The sequence below is a fragment of the Bos taurus genome, chromosome 1 (genome assembly GCF_002263795.3).
Source record: "Bos taurus isolate L1 Dominette 01449 registration number 42190680 breed Hereford chromosome 1, ARS-UCD2.0, whole genome shotgun sequence".
NCBI lineage: Eukaryota > Metazoa > Chordata > Mammalia > Artiodactyla > Bovidae > Bos > Bos taurus.
In genome coordinates, this window is record NC_037328.1 from 283391 (window position 1) to 297342 (window position 13952).

At 35.9% G+C, this 13952-nt stretch overlaps 1 long non-coding RNA gene across 1 annotated transcript; it reads right to left on the reverse strand.

Moving 5' to 3' along the window:
- Nucleotides 1-1320: 1320 nt before the first annotated feature.
- On the reverse strand, nt 1321-7141 carry LOC112447074 (uncharacterized). Its single transcript, XR_003035148.2, has 3 exons — nt 5542-7141; nt 4433-4697; nt 1321-1749 (listed from the first exon to the last, which is right to left on the reverse strand). It is a non-coding gene; the product is annotated as an uncharacterized lncRNA (long non-coding RNA).
- Nucleotides 7142-13952: the final 6811 nt, after the last annotated feature.

The window sequence follows — 13952 nt, forward strand, 5'->3', positions numbered from 1 at the left end:
GGCTGACTGTGTAGAGCTTCTCCATCTTTGGCTGCAAAGAATATAATCAATCTGATTTCGGTGTTGACCATCTGGTGATGTCCATGTGTAGAGTCTTCTCTTGTGTTTTGGAAGAGGGTGTTTGCTATGATCAGTGCATTAATACTACTTAAATGTAGTATTTTTAAAATACCATATAAATTTTCATCATATACACAAAAATATTTCCCTTTAATAAGAATTTTCTCATCATGCTTAATGAGAAAAAACTAAAATGTCATGAAAACAGTCCAGAAGGGAATTTTTACTATTTATCTTTCAGATCATATATTTTTTCTTCAAAATCTGTACATATTCTTGTGATGTTTTCAAAAGCAGGTCCTGAGACAGATTTGACCCATCTGTAGCTCCTAAAGGAGACAATCCATAGGACTCAGATTCAAATTTAGCAGCAGCTGGAAAGAAAAAGGATTACATTCTTTATCTAAAATACTTGAGTTAACTCAGTATTAGTAAAAAAAAAAAAAAAAAACTGAGATATTTCTAAGTGCTCTGAAAAATTAAACATATCTATAAATGACAGAAAACAAAATACAAGATTACAATTATATAATCATCCCATGGTCCCACATGTGGCTGAGTATCAGAGCTTCTGGATTTCTCATTCTTCACTCATTTACTCAATAACTATCTGCTAAGATGCTGAGACAAACACTGGAATTACAAGATGAAGGTGACCCAGTCACCCTGAGAAGTGATAATGCCATAAACTGTAAAAATAGATGAACAGACAATTTCCATATGGTATCATAAATACTAAGACAGATATACAAGATGGCACAAGGAACACTAAGAAGGGACAGCAGGCTTTGTGTCAATACTGCCAGCTTTTTGGTGGAGGTGGTATGGAAGTAGCTACCTGAAGGATGGGAAAAAGTACAAGAGTCAGAGGGGAGAAGAATGTACAAAGACCAGAGGTGAGGAAAAGAATCTGTGGGATCCTACACAGTCTGGCTGGTTAGATGCACAGCTAAGGGGCAGAATAAGGTGGTAAAGAGATAAGGCCAACTACTTTGGAAGGACCCACATTGATGCAGGTGTTTGGGGCTTTTCCTGAGGGCAAGAGATAAAACTACTGACAAAGTCAATGACACAGAAATTATAAAGTCACCCACCAAGTGACAGCTACACAAACATAACGGTGTGAGTCTGGGTGTTCTAGCCTTAACCACTACCAGACACTTGAGACGTTGATGAACTCCATGCTTTCTGAGAATGGTGTCAGGGTGCAGATGGACAGTTCCACAGTGACAGCAGTAGTAGAGAAAGGATACAGCCAGAAATAAATAGAAATACATAGATATTTTGAGATTTTTTTAAACTATGGAACATGATGAATAAATAATGAAGAAGGATATTTTTCACTATGACTGCTCATGCTTTCACATTTTTCATTAGCTATGTATAAGAGGAAATGGCAACCCACTCCAGTATTCTTGCCTGGAGAATCCCATGGACAGAGGAGCCTGGTGGGCTGCTGTCTATGGGGTCACAGAGAGTCGGACACGACTGAAGTGACTTAGCAGCAGCAGCAGCATGTATAAGAAAAAAAATATTTAACATAGCATCTGCAATCCAAACAATGGAAAGAGATGCCATTTATTGTCTACAGTGTATTTCAGAAATCAATATCTAAATTTAATTCATACATTTTGGCAACATACCTTCTCTTAGTTCTCTAGTTTTACTCCTTTCCAACTCCTGCTGCATCTGAAATAAGTCAAATATTATTTATCTTTAAGTTAAGCAAGAGATATTATCATAGGAATGTTATACAGCTTACTAAATATGACATTTAAATAATACTTTTAGCGACTAGACCTAACTTGAAGATTACTTAAGTAGAAAAATAATCACATAAATAAAATGCATTCCTACTTATTTCACTTATAAATAACAGAGAACATATATATAGAACGTTAACTGATAAAAAATACAATAAATATCAGTCTATCGAGTACACATAATTTCAAAGAATTAGAGAATGACCCATGATCCTAGGAATGACCCACATGATTACTATCTTCTCCCCCTAACAGCTCCTGCCCTAAATACATACTTCTGAGACCTTTATTTTGATTTCTAGATGAGGATCCTGTTCAAATGGAGGAAGTAGTTTGAGTTGAATGTTTTTAAGGAGAACACACCTGAAATTTTCTTTAAACTTTTCCATTTAACAAAAACACAGAAAGATGAGAAAATTATACACAAGGCAACAATGTACCAGCAAGTTTTTATTCTAAAGGTGTTTAGTGAGAAGGATTAACACATAACTGTTAGTTTCCAAACTATGTCCCATAGAAGGGGAAGGTCCCACAGGGGTCACTGCAGGGTTGAGGAACTGAGAAGTCACAAGTGCAGGACCTCTGGCCACTCCTTTGGCTAAAAGGGTTTACACTTATCTCTGTTTTATATAATATGGTTCCACACAAAATTTTTTTAAAGAAAGTTTGTTTCCTTTGAAAAAAAAAAAAACAAACTTTTTTTAAGGTATGAGAGTCATGATTTAGGCAAAGTTCTTAATTCTACAAAAGAAGTAAGAAAGCCAATGACTTTCTTACTGAGTCCAGAGTCCTATGCCAGCTACTTCCTCAGATTAAGAAAAAAACACATAGATTTTTAACTATAATGCAGAGAAAATGAATATGTAAAACCTTCTTACATAGTTCAATAATGCTTGTGACGTGACATGACATAGTAGCTTTCTAAGTAAATCATGTTTTAAAGGTAAGAGGGATGGTATGGAGAGGGATGTGGGAGGGGGCTTCAGGATGGGGAACATGTGTACACCCGTGGTGGATGCATGTTGACGTATGGCAAAACCAATACAATATTGTAAAGTGAAAAAAAAAAAAAAAGATAAAATAAATAAATAAATATCTTAAAAAAAGAGTAAATTATTGTCAAACTCCTATATGTAGCAGTCATTTGATATAGTTAATTCATAAACATACATTTAAGAGAAAAAAAAAACACACACACACACGACAGGGAACTTGAAGGAGAAAAGTTTCAAGGTGAGGACTTATAATCCTACCCTCCTTATGAGAGGTGAGGAGATTTACCTAATGGGTGAGTTTGGGAGAAGGAACTTCTCCCAAAGTGCTTGCTTGGTTCCAAATCACTACTTTTAAAAGATGTATGTGCCCACAGCACTGTGAACTTGGGTGTGCAGTAAGCGGCCTGTGTCTGGAACGGGGATCAGGCATTTTCTTCCTCCTCTTAAGCCTGCATGGGGAAGTGTCTGACTTGGGATGAAGTGTTCTGAGGCCCGCTGTGACCACACAGCTAAAGCACATCCTCCAGTTTCACAGCTCTCAAGTACTAAGACCCATTGTAGATGCAGTGTTGTCAAAGAAACCTTAATTGCTCTCCTACAATGGCAAGAAGCCAAATGAAAAAAAACAGGTTGAGGACACTTTTTTTTTTTTTTTTTAGGCTTACTTGTTCAGTAAAAAAAAAAAAAAGAAAAAAAACAGGTTGAGACTGCAGTTAACAAGGGCTACTTTTCTGTGCATCACAAACATCAGGAAAACACCATTGAAACCATAAACCTGTGTGCACTGACTGAAATGGATATTTTAATCATAATGATTAACAGTGAAAACTGGTTGCATTTTAAAACTCCCATCATTGCTATCTTAGATACCATTCATCCAGGTGATGTCAAGATAGAGATAAAGTGATCTTCATTTATAATGTTTAAATGTTTGAATTAACTACAAATCTAGGAATATTCTACAAATGCTCAGCAAGATTGTCTTTTTTAATTTTAAATAAAAATGCTATAGGTAAAATAGCAATTAAAGAAAGTGACAAAAATGTCATTTTTGTAAGAAACGACAAAATTTATGTAAGAAAATGACAAAAAATGTTAAGCCAAAACTAGAAATTAATGTTTTGGTTTAGTATTTTAAGTTTATTTAATTCATAAAAAGGATTTACATAGGATTCCTTTAAACAAAAAGCATCCATATGTGGTTAGTGTTTAGATGCCAGTGATTCACTTATGCTTAGAGGTAGAAAAACTTCATTGGGTACAGCAGAGCTTGGAAATGATTATGAAGCATTGCCAACTGAAATCAATTAGAAAGGAAGTGAAACATCTGAAAGAATAATTTTGGATACTAGGCAATAAGATTTCATTTCTAAAGTAGAATTTAAATGCAGCTTTTCAAGAAATTTAATAATTTAGTAAGTATCTCTTAAAATCAAGAACTCTGGGACAAAAAAATCATAAAATTTCTGTCTCCTTTATTAGCATAGCTAATTATGGCTTGTACTTAGTGTGCATTAAGTCAAATAAACAACTCAGAATTTCACCAAATTAAAAACAAGGATCATTCATATCAAAAATCTAAAACCCAGCGCAAAAAAAGATAATAGAACTAACCTTGGTCAAGTAAGGCTCCTCAAGTAACAAGTCACAGTTGGGAGAGGAGAGAAAGGACATCAGGGAGAAAGGGAGGTGGCTTCACAGTGACACCTGCTGCCCTCTGGGACACACCTCCCTCCAGGAAACAGTTCAGGGATGAAGAAACACCCCATCCCACAAAGTCACTTTCAAGCATTTGCTTTCACCACCCTTGTATACATGTTTCACTCATGACCTCGAAGAAATTAAGTTTTGGCTCTGAGGAATCATCTAGAGTCACAATCTAGAGGGGAGGACAAGAAAGTCAATGGGTTATTGAAAAGAGCTAAAACAGCCCCAGGAACAATTACAAGTACCCCCTGCTTTTCCAAAGTTCACTTTATGTTACTTCACTTCTAGGAAAGGCCTAAGTCAGCATCTGTTTTTGATAATAAAAAAAATTTTTTTTGAAGAGACTTTTTGATTTCATATAAAAAGTTTCAGCATATGTTTTACAGTGAGAGGCATCGCGCTCCCCAAGCAGGGAGACTGGCCCCACTGAGCTCCTTCCCTGGAAGCCACACCTCACATCTCAGTGTCAAGTCACCACAACCCTGAACCCTATATGGGAGCACCTGTGTTTCACTTGTGCATATTCATTTTAGGCTTCAACTAGCAGAATGTGCCCTCGGGTACCTGCTTCTCTGCTTTATGCTGCTTTGGCTTATGAAAGGTTTCCTAGGAATGCTCTGCTCTCAGACAGTGGGGAAACCTGGACTAGGCACTGGAGGTGCCATCTGCCCTTTCCATCCTCCACACACCCTCCCTCAGTCAGATAACCATACTATTTCTAGCCACTCTGTGAATTATCCTGTCTTTCACTCCTGTGTTAATTGCCCCCAATTTCACAAGCATGCCTTTATGCAGTGTGCTGCTGCTACTAAGTCACCTCAGTTATTTCCGACTCTGTGTGGTAAAACTTAAAAGGACACCGTGTTAATAGTTTGTCTTAGGCCACCCTCTAGCAGTGACCATCTAGTTAGCTTTCACTTCCTACTAATCTCATGAACTGCGCTCTATAAAAATTAGGCTTTAGAGACAAATTAACAAACTAAATTTACTTTCTGTGATTCTGTGTTTTGACTTACTTGTCTAGTTTACCTTCCAATGACTTTCTAACTTCTAGTTCTACTAGGTAGAGTTGCTTATATTTTCCCAACTCTGCTTTATGAGAATCTTCTTGCAAAATCTTCTTGGAGAGCTCAGATTCCAAGTCTTTAATTCTGAGTTCCATCTGACTTCTTATGGAAGCATTATTCTTCTCTTGTAACTGCTCTTAATTCTCCTGAGATGTTGCTTGTATCTAAGGCAAATTTAAAAAGATAATATTTTAAAAATAATCATTAACCTGGAAAATGGTATTTACTCCCTTTACTTTTGAGTCAGTGATTCAGAAAACAATTTTAAAGGTTAAGCACTGGGACGACCCAGAGGGATGGTATGGGGAGGGAGGAGGGAGGAGGGTTCAGGATGGGGAACACATGTATACCTGTGGCGGATGCATTTTGATATATGGCAAAACCAATACAATATTGTAAAGTTAAAAAATAAAATTAAATTAAAACAACAACAACAACAAAAAGAGCAGAAGTTTAAAACAATTATTATCAATGTGAAGTGAATTAAATGTGAATTATAAAATTAAAGTGGAATTATTGTTATAGTGGTGTTTATTTAATCTGATAATTCAAAGAACAAGAGGATCAACTTAAAATTTTAAAAATTTAACAAGACAACTTAAACATAATTCAAGAGGATGGGACCAGTTCTAAACCACGATATTTTCTTTTCCTCCTAGTAGTCTTGTTTTATACCAATTGGTCTAATAATTCAAAGGACTCTCCAGTGAGAATCATTCTGATAGGTCAATTTGGTGATAACTGTGATGGAAACAGAAATATTTAAAGGGAGAAACAAATGCCCCCTTCCTTCCAGAAAACCACCAAACCAACTGCTCTAAGGGAAGTAGAGGAAACACAGAAGCTGTATAGATCCAAAACGTAATTTACAATGAGGTGAATTCAAGAACATGACAGATGAACAAATTAACCTGCAAAAATAGGTTGACTTCCTTTAATTTCTCTACGAGATCCTGTCTCACCCTTTCATCAATCTCCCATTTATACTGCTCTACTTCACTGTGTTTTATCATATTCATTTCTATATGACTTCTGAGGTTCACTACTTCTTGCTCCAACTTCTTTTTATTCTCTAGTTTTTCACATTTCTTTTGCATTCATTTCATAGATAATAACTCCTCTAGAAGAACTTGATTTTTTGCATCCAGGTGCAGACATTTTGAAGACGCAGTTTCCAGCTCTGCTGTAAGATCATCAATCTGCAAGAATAAAACAATACTGTTTGGTAATGAGGCAAGTGGACTGAGCACAGCCTAACTCAAACCCAGGATCAAATAGATACGATGGTATCTGTATTGTAGAATGTAGGACCAGGGATTACTCAGAGAATCAAGAAAGAAGTTCAAACCACCAGGAGTCACAAAATATATTCTTCACTGTCATCATCTTTGTCACACAACATTTGCACTTGATTTTACACTCTTTTCTATTTTTTCTCCATAAAATCACTACAAGTCACCTCTTAGTAGAATGTCTCTTACTCCTTCCCCCATCTTAATGTCCCATGTTTTAAAGAAGTTTGAGTTATCTAGGGCTGAGTTAATAAACACTTCCCAAAAGAAGATTGTGAAAATAACTCTCATTAATAAATCTTATAAATATGGATTCTAATCCCATGTATTTTTCTGAACTATGAATAGTTTTTGCTAATTTGAACTGCATTCTAAAGAAAAATAATTCAAAAGGTTAAAGAAATCCCATCTCCTAATAGCTTAGTGAGATGATCCACACATTTTTCTGAACAAAAACAACAACAAAAAAATGCCTCATTTTTGTAACCATTTTTGTTACTTTTCACAGAACAGAACATACCAAACAAAACAACTAACAAAATTTGCAGGAATTTCAGTGACACCGAGTTGCAAAGAACTTTCCTTTAGACAGAATGATTACTCAGTAAGTCGAGGTGAGTGGATGTGGTGGTATTGAAACTGTCTACAAATTCTTTGACACATTTCTCTGAAATTCCCTCCCCTTAAATATGTGCTGGCCTCAGTAACTAATTTCTACTGGATGGAGTCTGGGGAAACTGACTTTTGCTCTGTGGGAAAGCCCACCCTTAGCATAAGTCACTACACTGTGAAGAAGCTCAGACAACATGCTGAGCACCTTCCCAGTACCCCCACTGACCGCCCCCAACTAATGCCCCATACAAAAGCCATCTCCAACTGCCAGACATGTGCATGAACTAATCTTCAGATGACTCTGGTCCCCACCTTCATGATATCCCAGCTGATGCTGACTGGAAAAGAAATGTGCTGGCCTCACTCACTGAGTCTTGCCCCAACACAAATGTTTGAACAAAGTAAATGCTGTTTTGAGCCACTAGGCTTTGGCGTGGTTTATTATACAATTTGCTGGCAATAAATACCTGGCACAGATACTGATATTAAAAATGCCATTAAAAAAGAACTAAAAGATGTGAGAATGCCTTTCAACCTGGAGGTAGGTAAGATCTGAATGGATTCAGAGAAAGAAATGAAAACCCAAAGGGCTTCATGACATTGTAAACTGAATCCTGATGGCCCTTAAAGAGGCTGCTGGTAACAGCTTCTAGGCAAGAGAAGAAAACAACACTGAAACACAGGGGAAAGGAGACTCTTGCTACGAACCAGTTGAAAGTAACATCAATGAGAGGGATAAGATATCAAAAAAAAAAAAGGGGGGGTGGCTATTCAATATAAAGGAACCAGGCTCAATTACATTTGGGTTCAATATCTGTTATCTCCTTTACAGCATCTCCACATGTCCAGTGGTCACACAATGCTAAAAGAAAGAAACAGCTTCTGGGCTAAGATAAAACCTAGGGTGCTGTCAGGAAAACATGGTCTAAAGGTGAAGCCTGTAGACTGTAAAACCCTTCATTAAGACCATGGAAAGACTTAAGGTGGTGCCTCAAATTCCTTTAAAGATCTTAAGGGCATAAGAATTTTAAAGGCATCATCCTACAAAGCTTCACAAGAAGCCCAAGGTGAAGAGCTTCTCTCAAAAAAAGATTTGTGAGGGTAGCCTCTCCAATGACGTGAACCCCAATCCAATTTTCAGGACAGTAAAAGCTTTAAAGAGAACCTTGGCAGCAAAAAAACAGTGCTTGGCCTAACAGAGACCAAGACATACAAATAAGAATAGCCCTTTGGGATTTTCTTAGAAGTTCAATAAAGAGGAAGCTGGCTTAAGAAACATGACTCAGCTACAGACAGAGGTCATTTCTTATGAAAAGGACAGCACATAGAGCTCAGAGGGTAGAGCAAAGGAGAAGCACTCCTATGGGCAGGACCAAGTCCTCATCAAAGAGCTTGCAGCACCAAACCGGACCTCAGAGCTGCTATGGACTATGGTGCCTCCCATTTCCCATTTCTGAATGGGAGAGTCTAGTCATTCAGCAGAATGGTGGGGGTGTGGGTGGCAGATAACTTATCCCTTTAGTTCTCAAGTCTTAGTACTGAGAAGGTTGTGCTCACAGGGTCACACTCTAGAAACCACACCCAGAAACCTCATCTGCATGTGCCACCTGTACCTGATGAAGATGGTAAGACCTATACTTGAGCCTGGGCCTGACACTGTTAACAACTGAGACTTGTGAGGGAATGGGTAGGGAAAAGGGTATTTTTCATTGGAAGGAATATAAAAAAAATGTGGCCAGTGAGTAACTGTGCTAGTTTTAAATTTACCCATTATTTTTAAAAACTTTATTCTGTAAAAAACGGTAGAATATAAGCCAAGTATAAGTGACTTGCTCCTATTGAACAGAAGATGATAAAAATGATGCTGTGTGAACTGCAAAGCGAGATTAGACAAGGCAGCAGAGCTTCTGCCTGGCTCTCAACCTGGCAACCAGGCTCCACGTTGTGAGTAAGCCCAGGCTGCAAAGAGAGCCTAGGTGTTCAGGGTAGGTGTTTCACTTGTCTGCCTTCACCAAAGTCCAGCCAACCACAGATACCAACTATCAGACATGGGAATGAACACACCTTCACCCGATTCCAGCCCCCAGGCCTTGAGCTGCCCCACCGGAAGCTGAGGGGATAAGAAGCCAGCCGTCCTGGCCACCTTTTCCTAAGTGTAGATTTTGAACAAAACCAATGTTGTGTATTGAAGCCACTAAACTTAAAGCTGATTAGGAAAAAACAGAAAAATGGATTTTTGAAAAAGAGAAAATAAAGAAACATAACTTGAATGCAGGTAGAAACTGGTCTCCTATAAACTGGAATATAATAAAAGGTGAGATTTTTAATGACAATGTTGATGAGAAGCATATAACTAGAAGGAAGACTTAAGAACTATTCAGGAAGAAGTTTTTTCAGGGTTCCCTTCAATTACAATTTCTTACAAATAGGCAGGTATGACTCCTTAGAATTTCTGCTCGTTTGAAAGCAATGAAGACTAATAAGCAATGAGACATATGATTCAAACTTTAAGAAATAACTAGAAATAGTTTAATTACCAAAATCAGACTTTTGACCTCATCTCAATTTACTGAAATTCTAAAACAGATGGGTAGCTTTGAGTAGTTATTAATCTAGAACTCAATCTTCATTGTCCTTTCCTCAGAGAGAGAAATAAAACACCACGAGATGCCACTTCATACTTTCTAGGATGGCTATACTCACAGAGACAGGTAACGACTAGTGTTGACAGGAATGTATAGAAATGGGAACGTTTTACATACTTTGGATAAAAATATAAAATGATGCAGCCGTGCTGGAAAACACTCCAGGCAGGTCCTCAAAAGGTTAAACAGAGTTGCTGTGTAATACAGCAATTCTATTCATAACTGCTTTCCCAAAAGAAATGAAAAAATATATTCACACCAAAACTTAGACATAAATGTTCACAGCAACATTACTGACATTAGCCAAAAAGTAGAAACAACCCCAAAGGTCCATCAGATGATAAATGAATAAATCAAATATGGTACATCCATACAATAGAATATTAATGAGCAATAAAATCAAGGAAATACTGATACATGTTAGATGTACCTTGAAAATATTATGCTAAATGAAAGAAGGCAGTCACAAAGGATCCCATATTGTGTGATTCCACTGACACAAAATGTCCAGAAAAGGGACATCTACACAGTCAGGGAGTGGAGTCATGGTTTCCTCAGACTGGGAAGATCAGGAAAGGAAAACTGGCACAGGGTGTTTTCTTTGAAGGGTGATGAAAATGTTCTAACGTGGTAATGCCTGTATAACTCTTTAAACACAATAAAGTTACTGAACTGTACGGTTTAAATGAATGAACTGCATGGTATGTTCATTAGATTTCAACAAACCTGTCACCCAAAACAATGGATGCTTAGGGTCATTAATGCTGTGCTGGTTAGCTTCAGATCACCAGCCAGAGTTCAAGACAGAGAGAGTCAAGAGTGTGCCCTTTTTATCTCAAAATGATATAGGGAAAAGCTGTCTTTTTTACTGGTGTCCAACCTAAAAAATTAATAGACAAATCTGTGTTTCACTGCTGAAAGCATGGAATGATTTATATTTCCCCAAATTAAGTGATTTAGGGGTTCTAAAACTGATTAAAAATTACCTTATGTTTTAGCATATTAATTTGAATATCCATTTCAGTTTGACTGGTTTTTAAATCTCCATGGAAACTAAGCTCTCCATTTTCATATTCATTTAACTTCCTTCTTGTCATTTTTAAGAGTTTCTTAAATCTGTATAAATGTATAGAATGAGTAAGTTCTTTAAGAGCAGATATCTAATAATTAAACAGATATATGTTCTATCAGATAAAACAAACAAATTATAAATTATAATCCTTTCTCATTGTTCAAATTTAATATTCCTTGAAAGTATAATAACTAAATTCTAATCTTAGATAAATATTATGAAGAAAAATTTTATCACATTTAAATATACTGTGTGTGATATATATAATATATGAGTTCTTATAAATAAGTTAACATCAATTTTTAGCATGCTAGTGTGAAATATTAATTTATTATTAAATGTTAGTTATAAACCAGAGATCAGTATTCAAGCTAAAGATGAAGAGATATTATATATGAATGTTTTTTGAAAAGACACAAGACACGTTTTTTTTCCCTATTGACCACAGCCTCTACAAAAAGAAAAGGAAGTAGATACAAAAAGCCAACAAGATTCTTACTCAAAATTGAGAAAAAAAAAAGAAAAAGAAAAATATTTGGAGCCTGAGTTAAATGGGAAATAACCCAGGCTGAGAGTTTTAGAAGAAAGGAAATCAGAAGAGAGAGCGAGGGTACCAGTCTCTTCAAGACTGTTTTAAGAGGTGTAGAAATCTTGCCCAGCACATTGTTAACATAATGCAAAGCAATGTAGAGAAAATTAAAAGAGAAAAATATTAATGAGAATCAGAGAAGAACCCTTTGTATAATCATCCCTTGGCATCCACAGAGGACTGGTTCAAAAATCCCCCAACACTCTGTATATACAAAATCCACGGATGCTCAAGTTTCCCAAAGCACATTTTCCTATACTTTCAGTCATCCCTAAATCACTTACATTATCTAATACAATGTAAACGCTTTGTAAATAGTTATAAATACAGTGTAAACACTATGGAAATAGTTGCCAGCTTGAGACCAATCCAAGTTTTGCTTTTTGGAACTTTCTCAAAAAAATTTTTTTTCCCTGAATACTTCTGATCTTGGGTTGGCTGAATCTGTAGATGATGAGAGTTAACTGCACTCAGCAAAAAAAAAAAAAAAACAGAACAAAAACAGAAGCAGTTTTTTTATCTTACCGATCAAAACATGGTCACTAATTTTATTATTCTTTAAGTTACACATAGATTTTTGTATGTACATTTTATAACTAAAATTTTGGGGCAAAAAGAAAATATAAGACAAATCAAGATACTTTTTAACGTTGTCCAACAATAACACAAGTAGGTTTTTAGATAATAAATTACTTGAATGATGAAGGGAAGGAACACAATTAAAAGAAGGCAGGATTACCAAAAAGAACAAAGATACTTTGCAGAAGTAAAAATTCAGCATAGATAATGAGGAAGAGAGTGACATTACTATATGCAGAGGCATGGTTGTTACTGTTTTAGAAATCATTACAGATAAGTATAACACTGCTGCACTCAAAAACATTTCAGATTGTGCTGACTTTCCACAGTAAACCTGGAAATAGGATAATGTGTTTAATTATGAACATACACATAAAAAATGAATTTGTGTCTAAGGTTTTAAAAAAAATAAAATTATACTTTAATTAATAGTTGAGATTATCAGAAATATTAAAATCTTACCCAGTAATCTCTTTTTCTAACTCACTATTTTTCTTCTTTTCTTTTTCTTCTTTTCTTGGTCCAAGCTATTTTCCAGAGATTGTTTTGTGTGTGTGTGTGTGTGTGTGTGTGTGTGTGTGTGTGTGTGTGTGTGCTTGTGTGTGGTTTTATTTATTTTTAAACTTTACAATATTGTATTAGTTTTGCCAAATATCGAAATGAATCTGCCACAGGTATACCTGTGTTCCCCATCCTGAATCCTCCTCCCTCCTCCCTCCCCATACCCTCCCTCTGGGTCGTCCCAGTGCACCAGCCCCAAGCATCCAGTATCGTGCATCGAACCTGGACTGGCATCTCGTTTCATACATGATATTATATATGTTTCAATGTCATTCTCCCAAATCTCCCCACCCTCTCCCTCTCCCACAGAGTCCATAAGACTGATCTATACATCAGTGTCTCTTTTGCTGTCTCATACACAGGGTTATTGCTATCAGAGATTGTTTTAATTCAATGCATTTCTTTAATTGTTCCTTTTCACCCTCAGACTTAGAAAAAAACAAGTTTAGAAAATTATTTTTAAACACCTAGAGAGACTTACTCTTCCTTAAACATATTATTTCTCATGAGTTCACAAGTTAATACGAATTTATAGTAAACACAGTTTTTAAACCTGATTGATGCCAATAACAGATTTCAAAATTGATGACTTTTCCTAAAACAACTTAAATGATTTCATCATTTTTCTGGAATTTAAATTGCCAACATTTATTTGTTAAAAATAGAGACTTTTACACATAAAATACTAAATGTTAATGAAAGTTCTTATAAACACTGCCTATATTTACATTTTACTTTCTAGAGATGCTCTAACATCATTTTCATCAATAGTTCAAGATATTCCAGGTTTTGTTAAGTCACACCTGACTAAAATAATCTTTGAAAAATTCCCATGCAACCCCCATCTCTAAAAAAAAAAAAAAAACCTAACAAATGAAAAATACAGTCATTCAGAAAAATGGTTCTATGCAGACATAGTGTCATAGTGTTCATTCTTAATGAAGAGAACAAACTAAAATATTTAAAATGATTCATTCTCAAAAATCTCACAGAAAGATCTTGATTACAAA